The sequence below is a fragment of the Zootoca vivipara genome, chromosome 2, assembly GCF_965207765.1.
Source record: "Zootoca vivipara chromosome 2, rZooViv2.hap1.1, whole genome shotgun sequence".
In the NCBI taxonomy this organism is placed as follows: Eukaryota; Metazoa; Chordata; class Lepidosauria; order Squamata; family Lacertidae; genus Zootoca; species Zootoca vivipara.
The window spans coordinates 47,393,109-47,418,561 of NC_142584.1; the positions used below are offsets into that span (position 1 = coordinate 47,393,109).

A 25,453-nucleotide genomic window follows, 5' to 3' on the forward strand; every position below is an offset into this window, starting at 1 on the left:
CCAGATCTTTCCCGTTTCTTACATAGATTTTTTTTAATAATTCCCTTTTCTCCACCATGCTTCAAGCACAAAACCTGTTGTGTGTGTGTGATGCATATACACAGGCATGTGTACATCCACATCCACATACATTACCAACCATTCACTGGCCTTTCTCCTCGCTCTACAGTTAATCCCAGCGTAAACAATCCTGACCTAAACCTCACCACCATGAGGTTCATTTCCACTGAACCTCCCTAGCATTCCAGTACCAGTACAGGAATGGCACATGGGGGCCAGCAGGGGGCACATTGCTGAATCTCCTAACTCTCTGCCTCTCTGTGCCTTTTCCTTACAGATGCTGCCTGTTCTCTCGCCCTCTCCAAGTGGGCAAACTGGCAAGAGCAAAGGTAAGGAGCCTCCACTTGCTTTATCTAGGGGGTTCCATAGAGAAAGTGCCCATGGCCTGTCCCTACACACAAATCAAGCTAACACTGACACACAAAGCTGCAGAAACTTTGAGTTGATTCTGTGTTCTCAATCTAATAAAAATGGCTGAAAATGTGAAACCTAGCAATATTTCAAAATTCAAAGGCCATCCCTTTGCTTCATAACTCTCTTCCGCCTCTAAAAACTCAAATTGTAGTTGCAATTCAAATGCATAAGGCGGGGGGCGGGGGCAGGTTCAATAGCCTCTTGACTAGATATTTGTTGTCACCAGTGTCTGTGAGTTTTCTGGTTGGTTAATTGTATATGTGTGAGGCTACAAAAACCATTGATTACATGTGATTGTCTGCAGTTCATTAACTGGCAAGCTGCCCCAGCGCTATACAGAGAGAACAAATGAACCTTTCAATCTAACTTCTCTTTTCCTCTGTTAAGCCTCTGTAAGAGCCAGGCTCTGGGCTAAGGAGCCTGTGGCCTCCAGTTGTCCTTGGACTCCATGGCCATCAGCCCCAGCCAGCATGACCAACAGTCATGGATGATGGGAGTTGTACTCCAGCATTGCCTGGAGAGCCACAGATCCCCTATTCCTGTTGTAGGCAATTGGGCTCCAGGAGCTGGCTGGCTGGCATCCAAGTGGGCCAGAAGTAAGTACAGTATGTAGGAGCCAGCCAGGAGTTAAGTTAAAGAGCAACAAGCAAAGACCACAGCAGCCAGTCAGGTGTGTAGTAGCCAGACAGCAGTTAAAAGCATCCTTACACCAGAGACAAGTGGATAGCTCAGTTGGTTAGAGCATAGTGCTGGTAATGCCAAGGTTGTAGGTTCTATCCCCATATTCCTGCATTTCAAGGAGTTGGAGTAGATGATCCTCAGGGTCCCTTCCAGCTCTACAATTCTATGATGCAAAGTTGTAGAGACATAGAACAGAAACTCTGGTGCTAAGGCTTTTTATAACGCCAAGTCAGTGGACTAAGGAATTGGCCATGGGGTCAGCTGACTGAATTCTTTGTCGGGTTGGCACTGCAGCCTAGATAGTGCCCTTGAACCTCAGAGCTCACTCTACTAGACTTTAAGTGAATATAGTGCTCTGGTGGTGAAGAATGAAAGGCACAGGAGCTTCACTAGTGGGGACCAGGGGTGCCAACTTGAATAAAATATTGGGGGATGGCAGGTAAGTCCCACACCACATAACTGATCACATGATGTGGCACACACATACTATTTGAATGGCAATGCCCATCAACTTTGAGAGAGATTTTTATTGGGGGGGGCACAAAGGGCCCCTGGCCCCTAGGAGTTGGCTCCATGGGGGGGGGATCCATGGCTAGAATCTCTCAGGGTCAGTTTCTTCATTGCAGTTAGTATATAAGGGCCTCTCACTCCTGTACAAGGATGCAAGCATTGTGTGACATGGCAATGGCTGTGCTGGTGTTCTTTTTAAAAATCCTAATATATGTTCAAGGAATCAGAAACAGGAGCCAGCTGTTTATTAGGGCTTGGAATTGTTTTAGCCTATAGTCACATTTATACAATTATTAATATGGAATAAGTCAAATATAGGATATAAATAATCACCCTGAAGTTCCCATATCAGATAATTGTAGTTAAAAATTTTTTTAAAAAAGATATCAGATACCAAATCCAAAGTTACTGCTAAAAATATTTATATCATTATGAGTTCTGCTGCCTAGTTTACATTTGATTGCATTTGATTGCATTTGTTAGCTTCAAAGCAATTTAACAACAGAATAAAATACAAGCAGATAAAATAAATTAAAAGTACATTTTAAAGCAGCATGCAATATAAAATTATCATCCATCAATACAATAAAAAGGATTAGCCCAACCACCACCCCACCAAAAGATGAGCACTAGAGTGGAGACTAGCTTAACTACCAAAGGCCTTGGTAAATAAAAATATATTAACCTTGCACTTAAGAACTGACAAGGGTGATGCCGAGTGTGCTTTTATGAGGAGAGCCTTCCATGGGCAAAGAAAAAGCCCATTATTGCATAGATCCCCTTCACACCAGCCTCAACTGAGGCACATGGCTATAGGCTTCTGGTGAAGGTGCCATCACCACGTTTCTCTTTATCTAGGCCTTTGGCTGTTTAACATTCTATGTCCTTTTAAATGTTTTTGTTGGGGTGTGTGTCATAGCTGCCAAGTCTTCCGTTTTCCCCGGGAAATCCCCGTTTTTCCAGCTGTCCCTAGCTGAAAAAAAACGGATTTTTTTCCCCCCGGTTTATTCTGGCGGTGCGGCCATTTTGGAACTGGGCGGAGCATGCTCAGAAGCAACTTTTGATGCTGCTCTGCCCAGTTCCAAAATGGCTGCAGTGCGACTTCTGGCACGGCGGCCATTTTGGAACTGGGCAGAGCAGCATCAAAAGTTGCTTCTGAGCATGCTCCGCCCAGTTCCAAAATAGCGGCAGTGCTACTTCCGGTCTGCTATTTCCGGCCCGGTCCCTTATTTCTCTGACAGCAACTTGGCAGGTATGGTTTGTGAGTGTTATTGGTTTGTTTTTGTTTCTGTTTTTATTATGTATTTCCCATTCTCATTTTGTACGTTTATGTTATGAACTGCCCTGTGATCTTTGGATAAAGGGCAGTTTACCAAATTAATAAAGAAATAAAATAAGGACCACAGAGTCCAGGCTGCCTATCCTTGAGGTACTGGGGTCCTGAGTAACATAAGCCTTTATTGGTCAAAGCCTGCACTTTGAACCTAGAAGCTAACAGAGAGTTTAAGCTGGAGCTAACTAAAACTGAAGCATTATTGTGGAGGCAAGCAGTTGCCCTGCAAATCTGAAGCAAGATTGGTATTCATGTTGCCTGGCTTTAGGAGTTTACTTAATTGCTTCCAGTGGGTCATAAGGACTCCATAAGCCTCCAGTGCTCTCTCATCCATAGCAATGGAAACTGGATCATGACCCTTGTTTTCTTACCACTTGGGGAAAGGGAGGGCCAACTTATGATGAGACCTTGAATATTTTACAGATAACTAGCCTTTACAGCAGTGTATTATACCAATGATTTGTCGTGTCTTTTTCACACTGTAATGTCCAAGATTATTAATATTTCAGAGTTCTACACAAACACAGCTCCTATAGTGTTCACAGCTCAGCTTCCACCCCACTCTCTTCACCTCTCCAGTTCCTCTTTGTTGGTATCCCCAGATATCCTCCTTGTCTGATTTATTCCATCAAACTCCCCACTTCTTAGACATTTATAAATATTTTACTGTATAACACAACACTGTGTCAGAAGTTAGCTTCTAAGCAATCTCATTCTGCCATTCAACACAAAACAGCATGAGTGGGTGCTCACTGGCACTGTGGGTTAGGGTGGAATTGTTGTGGATGACTCATCCAAATGCAGTGTTTTGTTCCAGAAACAGCATCACTGCAGTATGTGGCCATGTCTATATAATAGCCCATGTTTTTCCTTGTTGATGCTGCACCAGGTTATCAAAACATTAGATAATTCCACATCTAATTTGCATGGATAATTGCCAATGAATATGCACACAGACAAAAGTGTTTCTGTAAGCAGAAAGCCTGCAGTTTGTAAAAAGTGGCTTGATACGGACACAAAAATGCTTAGAGATCACATAGAAATAAGGAGGGGAGGCTTTTTTCTACGCATGGAAGGATTCCATGCATCTGCTGTGTGGCCACAAATGTGAATCATGCAAAAATGTATGCTGTGTATACCTGCAAGAAGCAAAAGGCAATTTTTCAAACTGAGCTGTGACATTTAGAATCTACACAAGAATGACAAAACTTTTTATTTATCTTTATTTTATGTTCAGCTTTGCAGTACGAAATGGATTAGGTACCAGATTAAGTGATTGGCATGGTATCTGATATCTGTAACAACCACTTCCTTAGGAAAATTCATGAATTCTTTGGTCATCCTTAAACGTAACATGAGCTAAGTTGTCTTTCTAATTTGCATGGGTTGTTTGTTTGTTTGTTTTAAAAATGAGGTTTTGTTCTTTTTCAGCTATTGTTTCTCTCCAAAGATTGGAAAATTGTAAGGCCCACTGTTCAAAGGTTTCAGACGACACATAGAATATATATATATGTCCAGGGCATAGTCCAACAACTTTTAAAGTGGTTTTAACAGAATATTTGAGCACTGACTTAAATCTCTTCCATGAGATCAATGGAACTTAAGCACGTTATAACTTTGACTAGTTCATGCACACAATGAATAATTTATTACTGAGCAGGTTTCACCTCACCACTTTAAACTGGGTATTTTACTTAAAAACAAAATACATTTCTGGATACAAAAGTAGCAAACAAGAAAAAGGGGAAAGGAACTAAACAGACAGCTCAGGAAAGCCACCTACTGTAGCTTTCTTTTCCTATGTACAATGACCCTTTAGTGCAGGCATGTCAAACCTGCGGCCCTCCAGATGTTTTGGACTACAATTCCCATCTTCCCCAACCACTGGTCCTGCTAGCTAGGGATCATGGGAGTTGTAGGCCAAAACATCTGGAGGGCCGCAGGTTTGACATGCCTGCTTTAGTGGCTTTCCCCCCTCTAAATGCAGTGGTTGTTAATTAAAAGCTGTTGTAGTTCACTTCAGACACCCAAGATATATTCTATGGGGCAAGTTCAAGATATGGATTTGCTAACGAGAGAGCCTTGTTACTACTGTCACAGCACTGGAAGACTTCATACAACAGTTGGTTTATTAGAAAGTTGCTGGGCACTTTGCAGATCCTTAGAGAAACTGTCTTCTCAGTAGACATGACTGCAAATCCTTCCTACACTGCAGTGTTAGGAGTGGCATGAGTGTGAAGCAACCCTAACCTCCCCAAGAATTGTGTTTTGTATCACTTCCTGAAGTTCAGTAGAATGGGAAAAGATGGTTCCAGGCTAGCACAGAGTTTGAGATATATTAATCCTCTGTAGAACACACTGCAGGATGAGGTTGTTTTTAAATTGAGCAGTTTCCAAGGGCATTGTAGGTAAAGCATCTTAGAACAGCCTGGAAGCTAATGCTGAAATGGTGTTCCCTCTGAGTTGATGTCTTTCATGATCTGAGCTGCTGTAGTTGGTACCAGCTGTAGCTTCCAAATTGTCTACCTGACTTTTAGAAGACATCTAAAAGCAACTCTCAGGAATTTTTTTTAATGTCTAATATTTTACAATTGTTTTATGTGCTATAAGCCACCCAAGGTGGATGGGAAACCCAGACAGGTAAGCGGGGTATAAATAAGAACATCATCATCATCATCACTACTACTACTACTACCACTACTATCTGTAAGGGTAGTTCCAAATAGCTTGCATTTCAATATTATGGTTATAAGAAAATGAGCATCTATGCATACTCTGTGTCTGAGACTGAGAGCCACTATCTCTGCAGAAATAGAAATGGGCAGGGATTATCTTGAAACAAAAGCTACCTTCTAAAAATCCAGGTGTATCCTAAAGCCTAGAATCACTCCAAAGCTTTTGATGAATAGGTTATTACAATACTTAGTGAGATAACAAAGTAGTCTGTTGGCTGAACAGTGTACATTTTCAGAAAATAATGGAATCCTTTTGGTGCCCCTCGTCTCCTTGGGCAGATTGTCAAAAATTGACCTCCAGATCAAAGGCATGACCAGAATGGAATTGCTAATTTAGCACTAAAGAAATGATGACTGGGTTATGGCAGGAATGGATTTAGATTACCTAATTCCTGATGTTGACTAAAAAATCAGGTAAGTGTATGTACATAGTGTACGCTATATCTGAAATGATACAAGGTGGAAGGTGTGGAAACCTACAGTTGAAATGGGGGTCATGAAGCCCATATGAAAGATGTTTTTTCAGTGAAACTAAATTCCTCAACTACATCCTGATTAACTCCTATCACTATACTGGAAAGCAACAACAGCTCTAAGATAGGTGGAAAAACTGATGGCTAGTACTCCACTCTGTTCCCAAATGTAACTCTTTTTTTGCCAGAACTCAAACACAAGGTGGGCACATTGAAACTAATCCCATTATCGGCTCTTCCAGAAACGAGAGGGGTTTCTGTGCATCTCTCAATCACATTCAGAGTATGTGCACCAGCTCTGGCATGTCCTTGGCAGTGATGATGTTGGCATTCATACTTTGTGTGTCATTGAGCAACACACAAACTAAGGAACATTTAAATGTTATTGCTTCTGTTTTTTAGAAGTTACTGCATAGGCAAGGACTTTCTGGTGGCCTTCTCATTTAAAACATCCATCTGGTGTTCTTATAAATACAAAGCAATGCAAAAGTTGCTTGTATACTGGAGTCCTTAGTGGAGGGTCTTTCTGCACTTACGTTTTATAGGGGCATAATTGCTGGCTTTTGGGGGGATTTGTTGGCATTCTTCCACATGTTGCCTTGATTCATCTGCTGTTCCAGAACAATGTTCCAGAACAACACCTTTTCCCTTTACTGCAAAAAACCCTCAACATTTGTGAAAGATCTGGAATGCATTGTCAATATTTTCATTTGTGTGGAATATGCTTTCTATGTGGAAGGGTTGGGTAGGGCCGTCGTAAGTATATTTGGCGCCCTGGCACTGTGGTGCGACGGATCCCTCCGGTGCCCCCGCCCTGCCCCGTTTCCCAGCGCGGCGGGCAGGCGGAGCTGCGTGGCCGGAGCTAGGTGGGCGGGCGCAGTGCACGGCGGGCGGGCGGGCAGGCGCCTGGCGCCCTGCACCACCCAGCTTGGCCGTAGAGCCAGCCCTGGGTTGGGGATTGGTAAGTGTGGTTCGGGAGGCATCTGTTGTACTGTTGCACCTTGACCAGTGCAAACTGTCAATTTGGGCTGGGTGCTGTTTGGAGGAGAAAATGGCAGGCAACAATGGGAGTTCTGGGATAAGCCATAGCTCAGACAGACACTTGTAATCCTTCTGGTCTAACCTCTTCTAATCTCCTAGGCTCCTTCAATATTAGAATTCTAGGGGGCATTATATTCCCCCCCCCCCACAAAGGGCTATTCCCCATGTCCATGCTCATAACATTTACCGGCTGGAGGAACGAGAGTATGTAAGGGCTATGACTACACCCATGGAGCTTTTCTCAATTTGGCTGTGCTCCCTACCATTAGCATGGAAAGGAGAACCCTCCAGTCACTGTCTCTAGCAACAGTGACATGTGACCAAAGGTGTGGACAGTCAGCTCCAAATTCACTCCTAAAAATGTTGGATCCAGCCAGGTGTGTGGCACTGTTTTCTGGCACCCAGGGTGGGGGCGAGTGTTTGCGGGCAGGGGTGGGGTCAGGGCGCAGAGGGTGCTCTGTTTTGGACTAGGATCTGAGAGAGATCAGGGTTCAAATCCCCACTCAGCCATGCAGCTCATTGAGTGACCTTGGGACAATCTCCGTCTCTCAGCCAAACCTACATCACACAATTGTTGTGAGTACAAAATTGGAGAGGGAAAGGTATGTACCACCTTGAGAAGCTTGGAGGAAAGATGGGTTATAAATGTAAAAGTATAAATGTAAGTCCAAACCTCTCTTGGGGTGCGTGCAGAATTAGTTGCACAGTTTATCTAGGCCCTTGGCTTCATCACACAGGATCCTTGCCATTTCATTCTAGGTGTTATGTCAGGCAAGAGGAAACCTGAGATTTGAGCCATGCTTCAAGTTTGAACCATGACTAATAACTTCTATTTAGAGCCGGAAGGTAACAAAGAGCAGATAGCTTCTGACAGTACATTTCCATACTCAATGTTTTCAAACCACATGTAGCAAAAGGGCTATTAAATATTGACAAGATTACTCTTTGTCATGTAAGAATGAGCATCATACTAGGAAAAATATAAACATCTGCCATAATGTCCACCCAATAGCCACATTTGTATGATTGTCAATTTTTATGGTTTATGAAGCAGTGAAAGATGGGTATGGACATGCAGTCTTCCCTGACCCCTTCATTCCTTCTGTTGTATGGTTTGAGAACTCAGGTTTAATACAAGTCAGGATTATTGTGCCAAAGTAAAGCAGGAGATGGGGAAGAAAGGGGTGAGAGGAGAATATGCATCCACAGCACTTGTCCATGATAGGGATCATACAAATGCAGCAACTAAGTCCTATTGTCCCCCACCTGTGTCTTACCTAGGGGCTCATAGTCAGAATATTCTAACTGTGCATTAATCATGCAATTTTCTATGACTTATTTTTAACCTTCATGGAAGAGTTCCATTGTCTTGGAACGCAAGAGGAGCGCCATTGGTTCAGACCAAAGGCCCATCTAGCCCAGCATCCTATTCTCAGAGTCACCAGTCAAATGCCTATGGGAAACCCACAAGCAGGACAACAAGCACAACTGCAGTCTGAATTATTTAGCAGCATTTTGAATTAGTAACATAGGATGACTGTCATGGGAAACTCTTGAGGAAGATACCAGTGACTGTTGCAGAGTATGGTAATTGTAATGCTGAATAAGAACACCTTTCAAAACAAAACACCAGCAGAAGCATCAAGGCCAGTGCATGAATTTTGCCTCATATTACTTCACATGGCATTCGTGTGCAGTGGGTCATAATGCAGTTCCCCATGCAAACCTTCTGTGTTTTTGGTTTAGCTGCTTGTAAGCATCTTCAGACTCACATGGTGAGCAGCTGTTCTTGAACAGCTCCTACTAGTACATAATGGCAACCTGCTCATGGACCAATTCAAAAAAGCTTCTGTTTGGCAGCTGCTATAAATGCTTCGACTCTAAAACAGCCTTCATAAGTGGATCAGGCATGACATTTCAGCACTCACCCCCATTGCTCTGTACCTAATCACCACCACCCTATACAGAACTCCTGTCCTCTGGCGCATCAGTCATATACTGGTATCAAGGTAGTGCAGCCTAGTGGCTAAGCGACTCAGCTGCAAATCAGGTGGTTCCTGGTGCAAATCTCAATTCTGCCAACTTCCCTATGGAGCAAAGTCATTCTCTTTGAGTCTCCCCTTCTGCAGTATGGGGAATAATAATAATACTGATTTACCATACAGGGTTGTTGTAAGAATTATGAGTGTATATATAATGTGTATGAAGTGCTCTGACCATCTAAATGTGCCATACAAGTGTTAAAATGTTATTTCCAAATCAAGATACATTTATATATATTATGCAGATTCTGTAATATAAAATGAGCACTGGTTTGGTTTTGGTTTTTACTTGTAGTGTTTAGAATTCACTGCTGTGAGAGATGGATTTGGGTTTTTAAAAATATTTTTTATCCAGCATTCTAGGGAATCTTACTCATTTGCCTGAGTGGTCAGTGTATTATTCTTCATTTCTGTGATTCATTACCTTGGTCCTGCAGCTTTTAGAACAACAACAGAAACTTAAACCTTGTGATTTCATAGCGTATCTTCCTTTTTCTAGCCCTACTCAGCTCTTCCATAGTTCTTAAAGTTGGTTCCTGGCTTGAAGTTTACAGGGCTTTTTGCTATTTTTAGGATACGGAATTAAAAGAGCGACTAAAGCTCTCATGCTGTCAATCTCTTGGGAGTCAAGGCAGGGTTGTTTACTACAGGATATTATTCTAGGGCTTTGTCCAGTCCAGTTTTAGATGACACAGTTGATAAAGCTTCTGTTTCTTCTCTTGGGAGAACTAAGAACTCACTCCAGGCATCTTCAGAGGAACTTCTCTTATATCAGTCTAGGAAAATGGGCTTTGAGGCTGTTTTGTTACAGCTGCTGAGTATCATTGCCTCTTCTTATATGTTATAAAGCCATCTTTTCTACCAGAATCTTCCAGGGAGGCCGCTTGGCACCGCAAGCTGTTCAGAGGAGATGATTCTGGGACAAAATAAGTGAGGCCCTCATCCTCTTTTGTGTGTGTGCTTTAATTCCGTTTCTATTTTAGGAGTTGCTCTTTACTACAGTAATCAGCCCAAAAGAGCTGTTGCCCCTCTGCTGTTGCATCAGCTTCACACGCCTGCTAGATCATAGCCTTTGCATGTTCTGTGATTCCAGGAATTTTCACAATCTTTGGCAGCCTCTGGAGACATTCAATATTTTCACAGGATTAGGGTATATAGGGTATATAGACAAGCACCTTTTGACTACACAATGCACTAGCAGTCAGCAGTTAAAGCAGGGCAGGCGCCAGACAATGGGAAGCCTTTGGCACAGTGCCGATAATGAGCCCCCAACACATACACCCCAGCTAGGGGCAGGACCCAGTTCCGACTATGGTGGCTGCAGTGGCAGCTGCCATGTACTTTCTCTGCTGCCACCACTGCTGAACACTGGGCCCCTGGATACATTTCAGCCCTGGCAGGTGGCAGCACTTTTGAATAGGAACCCATGGTTGGCTCCCATCCATTATAAATTACTCAAAATGCAGTGCCCCAGCCCATATAGCTACTAGGAAATTGATGCATTTCATAGATCTATGGTAACCTTCCCAAACCTACAGTTTGGGTAAGTTAAAATGGCAGGCAGCCACCACAGATGGGAGCTCAGTTTGGCTCCCATTCAAAAGTAGCACTGCCATTTCCCACTCAAAAGCATCTGTGGATGGCTGGGGTGGTGATGTGATCAGGCTGGTGAGGGGCCCTTCCAACCTCCTGGGGTCCTTAACCAGGGCCCAACCTGGGCCCAACCTGGCCAACTGCTGGCACCCAGCAGATTAGTGATGTTCCTCACACATCCGCAAACCAAAAGTATTTCTTGCAAATGAAATAAGCAACCTCCCAATCTGGTTTACCCACTAGCTGCCGGAATGATACACATAGTATAAACCCAACACTACTTCTATTTTACAGCAGAAAATAAGCAGTCTGATAAATCTGAAAGTAAGCAGATTTGCTTGATGTTAAAAACTGATACTGGTATTTTAAAAACAAATCCTAAAATTAGTCTTGAAATAAGGTGGTGGATACTGGAGAGCAGTTGTCACTCCTGCCTAGGTGCAGTTATTCCTGCCTGTTCCCATCTTCCTGAGTTGAGTCCCTGGCAGTGGCAATGCTTGCTTGCTGCTGGACTAGATGAGCTGGTGGTCTTTCCTAGTTGTCTCCTCCCAGCTCATCACAGGCAATGCTGTTGGGAATAGCCCTTGACTGAATGAGCAAGCAGAGAGGCAGCTAGAACAGGCCATGCCCTCCTGCAGGCATCACAACCGTGTGTCTGTTCCCATGACGTGTGCTGCCCCTGCTGCACTGCAGCAGTTGTCTTAGCAAGCAGGTGCCAGGCTGAGCGGTGAGTGAGCAGGGAATGTGGTATTGGAGGACAAAGCTGTGTGTGCCATGTGGCTGAAATCTGCCCCCAAAACAGACTTGCACAATTAAGTTAGGCTTCTGCCCACAGGCACAATGGAGGCTGCTGTCCTGTCACTTGAGACGGGCAAAGTTTTGGTTTCCCTTTTGAGCCTCATTTTCCCAATATTAAGTTCAATTCTCCCATAGTTCCACTTCAGTTTGTGATTTTATTTCAGTTAACAAGAGTTCATCAGCATTTTAGTGTGGATGTCTCCTAAACTACACATTTTCCTATGCAGTGTTGCTAGTATACCCATTTCTGCAAAGCACTTTCCTCTCATATGATACAATTGGTATATATTTTTTCCACTAATGCACGCATTTGTATACACACTTTACCCCAGTATATTCATTTTTTGTACATACCAGTATTCGTTAGCTGGAGAACTGCATTGCAAAATTTAAAGAACTGTGAATTTCAAATGATGGCTGATTTCAGTTCCCATATTTTTTCGGAAACTGATGAATTTGGTAGGTTTGCCTTTGAATGTGAACTGAGACAGATTTCTCCCCTATCCCTACCTATCCCCATTGTTGAAGTAAGATTCAGCTGGTTGGCGACATCTTGTCTTTTGCCTCAGGCCACAAAATGTCTTGGGCCAGCCCTGATTGTTCTAAAGAAAACAAAACAACCTCCATGCTCACTTACTAGTGCCAGCCAATAACAACAAGTAGCTGTAACTGGAAGCCTGATGATATAGGGTAGGCCTTCTCTGCACTCCTGAAAATGTAGAGAAATGGTGCCAGACCAGAGTCCTTAGATGGGCCTGCTGAAGACCTCCTTCTTTCAACAAGCATTTTAAGTAAAGATCTTTCCCAGACTGCATCTGTACTGGAATGGTTTTTTAGATGGTTTTATCGTTTGTGTATTTGCTGCCTTTGACTTCTTTGGGAGAAGGGGCAGGATATAAATCTAATGATTAGTAATAAAAAATAATCATAGAATTATTTACTACTACTACTACTACTACTACTACTACTATTTTTCTCTGTGCTCCTGTTAATCTCAGCTCTGAAGTACAGGAGGCATCAATAAGATAACCTTCTGATGACCTCAGTGGATGGGAAGGCTCATGGGGAAGAGGCTGTTTCCTCAGTTATACCAGGCTGAGTGTCTAAAGAACCACCAACACCTTGAACCATGCCCAGAAGCAAAACAGCAACCAGTCCAAATGGATGTGAGAAGTGGTGTTATATGCCCTCTCAGCACCTGTCAAATGATGAACCGCTGCTTTCTGTGCCAGATGAAGTTATTGAATCTACTCTCTTCCAAACTGGTCTGCTCTGCATTATTTCACTTCTGTGCTGTTCACAAGTTCTGCAGATATCACCAGTCCTGATTTTCAACTACTGTTTTGCCTATCTTTCATGAAGGCTGAGAAACTCCCGTATTCCCCTAGAGAAGCAGCAGAAAGCAAAAACCAAGCCTGTAGCTACAGGTGGGAAGGAAGGCCAGCCGGGGGCAAGTGGGGTGTTTGTGGAGGTGAAGAGGAGCAATTCCATCCATATAAGATTCTTTAAGTGAGGCCTGTCTAACTTGTGACACTATAAGTGAAATGTGGCCATGTAATTTAGCCTGCCAGGTGCTTGATATAAAACCCCTGTTTTGAACTCCCAAACTAGCAGTCAAAAAAGGAATGTGGAGTCTTCAGTGGGCCAATTTCCATAGCTGCGCTTGGCTTGGTGGTTGTGCAGACTTTATAGAATCATAGAGTTGGAAGAGACCACAAGGGCCATCCAGTCCAACCCCCTGCCAAGCAGGAAACACCATCAAAGCATTCTTGACATACGCCTGTCAAGCCTCTGCTTAAAGACCTCCAAAGAAGGAGACTCCACCACACTCCTTGGCAGCGAATTCCACTGCCGAACAGCTCTTACTGTCAGGAAGTTCTTCCTAATGTTGAGGTGGAATCTTCTTTCTTGTAGCTTGAATCCATTGCTCCGTGTCCGCTTCTCTGGAGCAGCAGAAAACAACCTTTCTCCCTCCTCTATATGACATCCTTTTATATATTTGAACATGGCTATCATATCACCCCTTAACCTTCTCTTCTCCAGGCTAAACATACCCAGCTCCCTAAGCCGCCCCTCCCAATTTTGTGTCATCTGCAAACTTGATCAAGATACCCTCAAGCCCATCATCCAAGTCATTGATATAAGATGTTGAATAAGACTGGGCCCAAGACAGAACCCTGTGGCACCCCACTAGTCACTTCTCTCCAGGATGAAGAGGAGCCATTGATGAGCACCCTTTGGGTATGGTCAGCCAGCCAGTTACAAATCCACTGAATGGTAGGATTGTCTAGACCGCATTTTACCAGCTTCTATACAAGAATATCATGCTTGTCAAAGGCCTTGCTGAAATCAAGGTTGCATTAGATGTTTTGCTGAATCTCCCAGGATGATGCTGTGCTTCAATGCAGCAGTTCACAGGGTCCAGATAAGGGGATCACCAGGGCTCAGCACCAGCAGCTGTCCTTGGCAGGTCTGTGCAATCCTCTTGCATGGCACAGATGTCCCACTCTGCCCTTGCATTGCTCTGGCAAGGGAGGGAGGGAGCACAGGCAGCCTCCTCGCCTACATCCCTGGGCAAAATCAAGTGAAGCCTTTTTGCTCCACAACACCTCCATAGCATATCTTTAACTGAAAGTGTTGGAACAGATAAGAGTTTCCTGGAGCCAGACAGCATGGCCTGTTTTCTTATTTATGCAAGTGACATTGTGGGTAGACTGCAAAAATCTTGCATGCATAAGCATACTTTATTTTTCATTTTAATAACTTATTTGCCTCTTAATGTAACAAAATCTCCAAGTGGTGCTGACCATACAATAAACACCTACCCAGAAGCACCCTGGAAGCATTTTGAATTGGAAGCATTTGGGATTAGGAACTCCACATTGAATGCTGCTTCAGGTAGCCTGTAACAAGAAACAGCAGTAACTTGAGAACTATTATCTATCTTCCAGTCTCTAGCCTTTATTCACTCCCCCATCCCCAAATATCAAATTATCTCTAAATTAAATTGTAAGGCAAAGCTGTGCATGCATCCACATCTAGATAGCTTGTAAATCTATAGTCTGGTTCAGGTTATTTGCTTGTACTTCTTTGATGCCAAATTCATGCTGGGCTTTAGAAAGATTTAGCATTGGCTTGGATCCAAACATCCTACTGCACAAGTAAAAGGCACTTCTTGCTCATGCATTTGTGACTGTGTTTTAGCAATTCCCTCCCTCCCCCCAATGTTCACAAGAGCATTGATACCCTGCCCTTCCATTGTAAAAAGCAATGCTGTTTGTTGCTTATTCAAACAAACAAACACCAAAAAAGGCACCTGAATGTTTCAATGTACATTAAGTGTCCAATGATTTGTAAATTTCATATATATATATATATATATATATACTAGTGGTTTTCAGCCCGTTTAATAACGGGCGCTAGAATCCTGGGGTTCGGAGAAGCGCTTGCGCAGCGCTTCTCCGAACCCTGGGACCTGTCCTTGCTGTCGGTGGCAGGGGGACAGGAACAGAGGAGGAGAAAGCGCTGCTTTCTCCTCCTCCGTTCCTCTCCTGCAGCCGCCGACAGCAAGGAGACCTCCCAGAGTTCGGAGAAGCGCTTGCACAGCGCTTCTCTGAACCCTGGGACCTGTCCTTGCTGTCGGCGGCAGGGGGACAGGAACGGAGGAGGAGAAAGCGCTGCTTTCTCCTCCTCCGTTCCTCTCCCGCAGCCGCCGACAGGAAGCAGACATCCCAGGGTTCGGAGAAGCGCTTGCGCAGCGCTTCTCCGAACCCGGGACCTGTCCTTGCTGTCGGCGGCAAGGGGACAGGAACGGAGGAGGAGAAAGCGCTGCTTTCTCCTCCTCCGTTCCTCTCCTGCAGCCGCCGACAGCAAGGAGACCTCCCAGAGTTCGGAGAAGCGCTTGCACAGCGCTTCTCTGAACCCTGGGACCTGTCCTTGCTGTCGGCGGCAGGGGGACAGGAACGGAGGAGGAGAAAGCGCTGCTTTCTCCTCCTCCGTTCCTCTCCCGCAGCCGCCGACAGGAAGCAGACATCCCAGGGTTCGGAGAAGCGCTTGTGCAGCGCTTCTCCGAACCCGGGACCTGTCCTTGCTGTCGGCGGCAAGGGGACAGGAACGGAGGAGGAGAAAGCGCTGCTTTCTCCTCCTCCGTTCCTCTCCCGCAGCCGCCGACAGCAAGGAGACCTCCCAGAGTTCGGAGAAGCGCTTGCACAGCGCTTCTCTGAACCCTGGGACCTGTCCTTGCTGTCGGCGGCAGGGGGACAGGAACGGAGGAGGAGAAAGCGCTGCTTTCTCCTCCTCCGTTCCTCTCCCGCAGCCGCCGACAGGAAGCAGACATCCCAGGGTTCGGAGAAGCGCTTGTGCAGCGCTTCTCCGAACCCTGGGACCCGTCCTTGCTGTCGGTGGCAGGGGGACAGGAACGGAGGAGCGCTTTCTCCTTCCTTCCTCTCCCCCAGCCGCCGACAGGAAGGACGCGTGCACTCTCCCCCCCCCTGCCTCCTCCAACCGCCGCTCCTCTCACGGGCCAGGGAGGGTTGTGAGGAGGCCTTCGCCGGCCTCCACCCTCGCTTCCCTGACGTGCCCTGCAGTGAGGCGGTGTCCGGCGGGAGCCGCGCGCACTCTCCCCCCCCCTGCCTCCTCCAACCGCCGCTCCTCTCACGGGCCAGGGAGGGTTGTGAGGAGGCCTTCGCCGGCCTCCACCCTCGCTTCCCTGACGTGCCCTGCAGTGAGGCGGTGTCCGGCGGGAGCGGCGGTTGGAGGAGGCAGAGGGGGGGGGAGAGTGCGCGCGGGCAGTCTCTGCTGTCCAATCCCTGTATCCCTGGGGCACATGCGCAGTACCTCAGGGACACACGGGACATCTGGACGCAGGGACAACATGGACATTATTATATAGGATATATATATATATATATATATATATATATATATATATATATATATGATCAGATGGTCATCCAAAAGAGTTGTAATAGAGACATGACAAACAAGTGAGTTTCAATAATAAATTTGAGTTGGAAAATAGTAATTCAGTTTTTGAGCAGCATCAAGAGCAGAATTCACTTCCAGCTTTTCCACCCATAGGCTTTTCAATTACTTTTCTCTCTCACAGACATGCACAGAATCTTCTGCTACATCTCTACATGATTTTCTTATGCTTCCTTCACAGCTTGTTGGCATTACTGTTGAAGATTCTTGTTGACAACCAGCTTGACCCTCCCTATAGGACTTGGGTATTCATGTTCAGAGGGTTCCCTGGCTTTCTAGAGCCAGTTTGCAGATTTGAGAGGGCAACAGATGGAGGAAAACTAGGAAACAAGCAATTCCTTCTGTGCAAGTGGAAGTGGGTGGAACAGAGGGGAGCTCTGTTGCTTGCACAGCAGGAACTTTGGACCCAAGCCAGTGTCTTGATGATGCTCACAACAAAAGAAAACCATGTAAGAGAAGCATCTTTCAAGAATATACAATGTTCTCCTGAAGTGGGAACCCAAATATAACAGCTCTAGATTGGTGTCAGATCACTGGCATATGAAGGTGAAGTGAAAATGTGAAAGTAGCCCATCTATTTTCACCTCCCAGAGCCAAATTGCTTAAAACAGTAGGAGAGACACAGAATTGTCAGGGCTTTAAGGACAGGCCATTCTGGACTGCTTCAGCCATTGCCAGTTTCCTACATGGAATTTTCCTTCCATACAGGAAAAGGCTAATCTCAGTTCACCCACGATACTGGGTGACCTTGGGCCAACCACAACTTCTTAGCCTAACCTACTTCACAGGGCTGAAAATAAGATGGGATAACCCAACATATGGCATCCTAAGCTTCTTGGAGAAAGAACGTCATGCAAAGAAAATAGTAATGGGAGTAATAAAAACGGGGCATATTGCAGAAAACTGATGCCTACCAATTGGATATACAGTATCTGTTTTGCTACATGAAACATCCTGTAGAGCAGGGGTAGGCAACCTAAAGCCCGTGGGCCGGATTGTTAGCATAAATCCTCTGCATGGCACAGATGCTGCATGTGGATGAATGTTTACTTTATGTGATTGCTGTAACTTTCCCACACAGGAGCTCAAGCTGTAACCTGATCTCCTGTCATGTGATGTTCTTTGTTCTCTTTCTATTTTCACTTTCTTCTGAACTGGAGAGTGATGGCTGAACACACACTCTCTGAATAAACGTAGATTAGCACCTACGATTGTTTGCTGTCTTCTTTACCGAAGCCAGTGGCAGTAGTAAGAATATTGGTGATTTACACCCCAATATTCCAACAGTGGTAGCAGAGGATGGTTGAGCTCTGGTTCCGATCCACGGACCTCTGAAAAGCGTGAAAACAGGCACGTAAACAGGCCTCAATCTGCAGCAGCTGATCCTGAGGAATTTCGCCTGCTTGGGAGTCACCGGTTCCTGCGTTCCAGGGGAGGAAGAGCACGGATAGTCTGAGTTCCTTATCACCGGAGCAGTGAGTAACCGGGACTGATTTATAGCGGCAATAAAACCTCTAAAGCAGCAGCTTAATTGCAGATGCCTGCCGAAAGCCTAATTTGCAGCTTCTTAGTACTTTGAAGTCAGAAGCTAGCAGCACGCTTACAGAAGCAAGATGGCTAAAGCCGGGGATTCAGATCAAACACCCAAGAGTTTGTGTCCTCTGTTAAATGACTCAAATTACGCAACGTGGAGTGTTAAAATGGAATGTGTTCTTATCCGGCAAGGACTTATTGAGTTGATTCAGAACGCACCGCCCATTTTGCCAGGCCAAAGGTGGTTGAATCGCAACGCACAGGCAAGGGCAACAATAGTTCTGCATTTGGACCCATCACAGCTGGTTCATATTCGGAACTTAGATAATGCTTATGATGTTTGGACTCATCTTCGGGACGAGCACCTGAGGTTGCGTGCCGGATCAACAACATTATACTTTCAGAGATTAATTAATTTGCGTCTGAAGGAGGGAGGAGACTTGAGAGCCCATTTGCATCAGATGCGTCAACTACGCCAGGAGCTAGCTGACAGAAACGTCAATTTGGATGACGACATTTATTGCTTTACAGTGCTAAATAGCCTTCCCAAGTCCTATAATGCTATTGCAGCCCAACTGGGGGCTCAAGACCCTCAGCAAATGACTGCAGCAGGAATTTATGCTTCATTGCTTAATGAGGAGGACAGGACCCGCGCACAGGCGGAGGCCAACGGGGAGCGCTACTCACCCTCACCTGGTGCATCTGCAGAGACTGCACAAGCCCTTAAAGCTGTGGTCAGATGCCAGTTATGCAATATTCCTGGGCACACAGCCAAGACATGCAGACGACCCCAGAAGGACTCAGGAAGTCAACAACAGGCTTCTGGGCCTAAGGGGCGAGGCAGCGGCGGTAGCGGCAGCAGCGGCGGCGGCAGCGGCAGCAGCAAGGGCCCTACAGCACGCAAAATGCTTGTAATGCTCACTCAGCTTGATGACCAAGACGACGACGGGTCTTATCTGATCATAGATTCGGGATCTTCGCACCATCTGGTGAACGACAAAAGACTGTTCCAGACTTTCGAGAAGCTGGACTCCATCGTGTCACAGGCAGATGGCAATTCCTTGAAATCCATTGGAAAAGGAACTATTTTTCTGAAATCTCTAAATTTGAGTATCAGTAATGTGTATCTTGTTCCAGAGCTGAAGCAAAACCTTTTCAGTGTTTCTCAAATTGATGAGAAGGGGTTTGAGCTGTGTTTTCACAGGGGCACCTGTGTGATTTCTAAAGATGGAGAAGTTCTTTTGACGGGACACAGAGACAAAGATAACCTTTTTAGGCTGTCTTATGATAAAAGTGATGCATGCTTTAATGTTGTTGATGATTGTTTGACAGGTCCAGAGGAGCCTAAGGAGGCAAAGAAGCAACCAAGCAAGAAAGGTCTAACACGTTGTTTCCAGATCGTTTCTGCTGGTGTTTTTGGTCCTATGCCGAAGTCCCTTGGCAAGGCCAAATATTATCTTCTGATAACTGACCACTTCTCTAAATATACGTGGTTTTATCCTCTGCAAAAGCCTCAGCAGGCTATTGTGAAATTTTCTGAATTTCATGCTAAGGTTGAACTGAAACATGGTTGTAAAATTGAGTGTTTGTTAACCAATGACATTCCTCTTTTTACTTCACAGGAATTTCAAGCTTTTTTTGATGACAAAGGCATTCACCACAAGTTTGCCAAGAGCCAGGCAGCTTGGGACAAAAGCTTATGTGTTAAGGTTAACACTGAGTTAGAAGCAGGCATGCAAGCGCAACTGCTGAGTTCAGGATTGTCTGAACAACTGTGGGCTGAAAGCATCTCATTTTTCCTTTACCAGTGGCTCAGACAGGTTCCTAAAGGACAGAAGCGTTCTCCTTATGAGATTCTGTTCCAACAAAAGCCTGATGTGAGCAACACTAAGGTTTTTGGAACCAAAATGTGGGTGGCTTCGCTTGAGGGCAAGCCAGTCCAAGGCATTCTATTGGGTTTTGAGGAAGGTCAATACAGAGTTATGTTGTCTTCTTCCAATGAGGTGATTCTTACTCAAGAGGTAGAACACACTCCTACGCCACAAGAAACATATGTTCTTGATGAATTTCCCATAGGTGCCAATGATTTTGATGCTTCCTACACTGACACAAGTGGTAGTGAAGATGATTCCTTTGCTGAAGGCTCTACCCCGAGTAGCTCTGACACAGGGGAGACAGTCATACACAAAGGAACTCATGCTGTTTTTAACAGACCATCATCAGATGATGAGAAAGTGCTTGAAGCACTAGATCCACTGTTTACCATTGGTAAGAGTTCTCCCAAAAGTCCTGAAGGGGAGAATCTCAGTAAACAGGATTTGCACCTCTCACGCAGGTCTGAGAGGATTAGAAGAGGACCCAAGAGGTATTCTCAGGAGTTTGCCAACACAGCAATTGCAAATTTAGCTGTGCTTAGAACTCCAAAACAGGCAGCAGTCACACAGGCTAAGCCACAACAACAGGAATGTGTCCTTTTATTTAAAATACATCTCTGGGTTATTTGTGGGGCCTGCCTGGTGTTTTTACATAAGTAGAATGTGTGCTTTTATTTAAATTGCATCTCTGGGTTATTTGTGGGGCATAGGAATTTGTTCATTCCCCCCCCCCCAAAAAAATATAGTCCAGCCCACCACATGGTCTGAGGGACGGTGGACCGGCCCACAGCTGAAAAAGGTTGCTGACCCCTGCTGTAGAGCCATGAGACTAGTTGCTGCTCTCCTATGCTTCTACATATAGTGGAACTGATGCATTATCTTGTGTGGCAGTCTACTTGTAGACCCAGAGTTTTTTATTGTTGTTGTTTAGTCGTTTAGTCGTGTCCGACTCTTCGTGACCCCATGGACCATAGCACGCCAGGCACTCCTGTCTTGCACTGCCTCCCGCAATTTGGTCAAACTCATGTTCGTAGCTTCGAGAACACTGTCCAACCATCTTGTCCTCTGTCGTCCCCTTCTCCTAGTGCCCTCAATCTTTCCCAACATCAGGGTCTTTTCCAAGGATTCTTCTCTTCTCATGAGGTGGCCAAAGTATTGGAGCCTCAGCTTCACGATCTGTCCTTCCAGGGAGCACTCAGGGCTGATTTCCTTAAGAATGGATAGGTTTGATCTTCTTGTAGTCCATGGGACTCTCAAGAGTCTCCTCCAGCACCATAATTCAAAAGCATCAATTCTTCGGCGATCAGCCTTCTTTATGGTCCAACTCTCACTTCCATACATCACTACTGGGAAAACCATAGCTTTAACTATACGGACCTTTGTCGGCAAGGTGATGTCTCTGCTTTTTAAGATGCTGTCTATGTTTGTCATTGCTTTTCTCCCAAGAAGCAGGCGTCTTTTAATTTCGTGACTGCTGTCACCATCTGCAGTGATCAAGGAGCCCAAGAAAGTAAAATCTCTCACTGCCTCCATTTCTTCCCCTTCTATTTGCCAGGAGGTGATGGGACCAGTGGCCATGATCTTGGTTTTTTTGATGTTGAGCTTCAGACCATATTTTGCGCTCTCCTCTTTCACCCTCATTAAAAGGTTCTTTAATTCCTCCTCGCTTTCTGCCATCAAGGTTGTGTCATCTGCATATCTGAGGTTGTTGATATTTCTTCCGGCAATCTTAATTCCGGCTTGGGATTCATCTAGTCCAGCCTTTCGCATGATGAATTCTGCATATAAGTTAAATAAGCAGGGAGACAATATACAACCTTGTCGTACTCCTTTCCCAATTTTGAACCAACCAGTTGTTCCATATCCAGTTCTAACTGTAGCTTCTTGTCTCACATAGAGATTTCTCAGGAGACAGATGAGGTGATCAGGCACTCCCATTTCTTTAAGAACTTGCCATAGTTTGCTGTGGTCGACACAGTCAAAGGCTTTTGCATAGTCAATGAAGCAGAAGTAGACGTTTTTCTGGAACTCTCTAGCTTTCTCCATAATCCAGCGCATGTTTGCTATTTGGTCTCTGGTTCCTCTGCCCTTTCGAAATCCAGCTTGCACTTCTGGGAGTTCTCGGTCCACATACTGCCTAAGCCTGCCTTGTAGAATTTTAAGCATAACCTTGCTAGCGTGTGAAATGAGCGCAATTGTGCGGTAGTTGGAGCATTCTTTGGCACTGCCCTTCTTTGGAATTGGGATGTAGACTGATCTTCTCCAATCCTCTGGCCATTGCTGAGTTTTCCAAACTTGCTGGCATATTGGGTGTAGCACCTTAACAGCATCATCTTTTAAAATTTTAAATAGTTCAGCTGGAATATCATCACTTCCACTGGCCTTGTTATTAGCAGTGCTTTCTAAGGCCCATTAGAGAATAAGGATATCAGTGGCTACTAGACATGAAGGCCATTCTCTGCTTCCACAGTCAGATGCAGTAATGCTTCTGAATACCAGTTGCTAGAATACCCAGGAGAGCAGAGTGCTCGGATCCTGCTTGTGGGTTTCCCATGGGCATCTTGTTGGCCACTGCGAGAACAGGATGCTGGACTAGATGAGCCATTGGCCTGATCCAGCAGACTCTTCATATGTTCTTATGAAATGCTTCTCCTTTTGAACAATTCATCATTTCCAAAACAGACCCAAGTAACTGCTGGGGATATAAATCCCCGTACAACCTAGAGAGCAGAACTTTATTTTCTTTCCTGCTTAACACCCAGATTGATTTTATGTACAGCTGTTGCTTTAAAAAGAAATCAAACATTTCATGTTGTTGATAGTCTGAATAAATCCATATCCAATGAGCAGTAAATAAATTATGAAGCAGAATTAGCTTCCCAAAGATCTTTGGTGTAAATAAAGTGAGATGGTTTAATCAAACAATGATCTAAGATTTTAATACTCTAGGTTTCCACCACCAGCAGATGTAACAACAACAAAAGATTCCCCCCCTCAAAAAAAAAACATCAGTTCACCAGAGAGTCCAGCTATTCAGACAGCTGTTATGAGAACATAAACAGTACTTTTGTAAAATTCAGCAACTTTATGTGCAAACAATCAAAACTGTATAAATGATTAGTTAATTAGGCAGCAAGGCACAATAAAAGAACATTTATTATGGTGTGTTCCTTTAAATTTTTATGTAAAATAAAACTTAAGAACATCCTTGCTGGATGAGACCAGCGGTCCACCTTGTCCAGCCTCCTGTTCTCTCAGTGGCCAACCAGATGCCTATGAGAAGCCTGGACCTGAGTCCAGCAGCACAGTCCCCCAATGTTGTTACTTTTCCTTCTAGGGGAGTTGCTCTAGTCCCTGGGTTGTTTTGGGTGCCTTTTTCAGCAGCTTTTTAAACTCTACAATATTGTTTTTGAGGTGCACCAACTCCAGAAGGTATTTTCACAACTGACATTTTATTCTTCTACATGCCACTTATGAATACTTTATTATGGATGTGGTATAGAAAAGCACTCATTTTTAAAACAAACATATATTCTAGTCAATGTAGGGTTTTATTTCTTGAGACAACTTGGATCCTCTTTGCAGAGCAATAATACAGCACCTGTCCTATCCTTTACTTCAGAGATGGAGGATTTCCCCCTGCATTTCCTCGAGAGAAAGTGGCTGGTGGGGTGGAGCCAAAAGCCATAATCCCTATTCTCTCACATATACACACCACATTTTCACATGCATTAAAATGAGACTACCTTAAAGTGAGTGAACTTAATAAAATTCACCTTTGCACGTCCTCTTCAGAAGGATCCTCTCGTGTTTGGCTCTGCACTTTAATTCCATGCCATTTCAGACACTCCGTTTGAGGCTATGCACACGTACATGACCACAGGGAGAAAGGTCAGTGGATGAATGGGGTCGTCGTGCATGACATTCTATCTCTGAGTTTATGGCTGTTGGGGAAAGTGTACAGCTCATTTTGCACTGATCTTTCTCCATGTGATTATAGTACATGGCCTATACAGTGGAATCTCAGTTGTCGGACATAATCCATTCCGGAAGACCGTTCGACTTTTGAAATGTTCAACAACCAAGGCACAATTGCCAGTCAGCAATTGCAATGGAGAAAATGGAGAAATGCACCGTTCGACTTCCAAGGCACATTCTAAAATGGAAGCATTCACTTCCAGGTTGTCGGTGTTCGAAAGCCAAAACATTTGACTTTCGAAGCATTCAACAACCAAGGTTTCACTGTACTTAAAAATAGAGGGGGGCAATTGAGTTCCTACAACATTTACTCTTCCTAGTCTCGGTACAATCTGTTGTACCATCAGACAAAAGCTACCTTAAAGGAAAATGTTTTTCCTAATAGCACATCTTACACACTGAGACTTATATTATTTGTATAACATTACCCCACTGTGGGTCTGTATCTGTGAAACAGCTAAAGGGGAGAGAGCTAATGAGTTGGCATCAGTCAGAACTGAATCATCTAACTTGCCCTGAAAATTGTTCACATCTTGCTGGGGCCTGAGAAATAATTTCCCATGAAGAACCAATCTTAGCTTGCGAGTGTCAGGAAAAGGCCTACTTACGAGTAGGACCCTGGCAGAGACACATGCTCGGCTGGCATGTTCTCCTCCTCCTGGGCGATCGTTCGCATTCTCCAGCCCGAACAGGGCCATCTCGAGCAGGTTGGGCGCCCTGGCGCTGAGGCGCAGAGAACGCTCCGGCGCCCCCACCCTCGCAGTACGGCTTCCGCACGGCTTCACTGTGCAGCGCCCCCCTGCCAGCCTGGCGTCCTGGTGCCCCGCGCTACCGTGACTGCACCTAGAGCCGGGCCTGAGCCCAGACATCACAGCGACTGGTGCCAGACAACACCAGCACACTTTAGGGATCCGCAGCGGTTGCGCAGTTGCGTAACAGTCCTCAGTAGCACAGCATCTTAGCTAAGCTAGTTTATTTACATATAAACACACTTGGAGCTCATCATCATGGCTCCCTCTCTCTGTAGCTTCACACAGCAAAGAGAAAGAGCAAAGGAACAAGAGTCCCACTTAGGAACACTGTAAGACAAACATCCTGTCTACATCACTTCCACTCTGTGGAATGAAAACACATACAGTCATATGACAGACAACAATCCTATAACTTCACATGGGGAATGAATCTCCCAACAGCGAGAGCTCCAGCTTCAAATGACTTCTGTTAAGTAATGCAGTGTAGCCACTGACTGAAGGCTTATCCAAACGATCGGTTCAAAACATGCTCTCAACAACAGCTCTGTAGGCTTTGCAGAATAGCCCTGCAAGCCATAATTCACAGTCAAGGGGGCAGTATCCAGCCCTATGTGTAGCAGATGTGGAGTCAGCTTGCTACAGTGGTGATAGCC

The 25,453-nt window shown here is 44.9% G+C and overlaps 1 long non-coding RNA gene across 1 annotated transcript in view; it reads left to right on the plus strand.

The window, feature by feature from the left end:
• The window catches only part of LOC132591735 (uncharacterized), a 52,944-nt gene that overhangs the window by 24,569 nt on the left and 2,922 nt on the right, over positions 1–25,453 (plus strand). Inside the window, exon 2 of the long non-coding RNA XR_009557161.2 lies at positions 338–389. This is a non-coding gene — a long non-coding RNA (uncharacterized LOC132591735). The remainder of the gene's footprint in view (positions 1–337; positions 390–25,453) is intronic.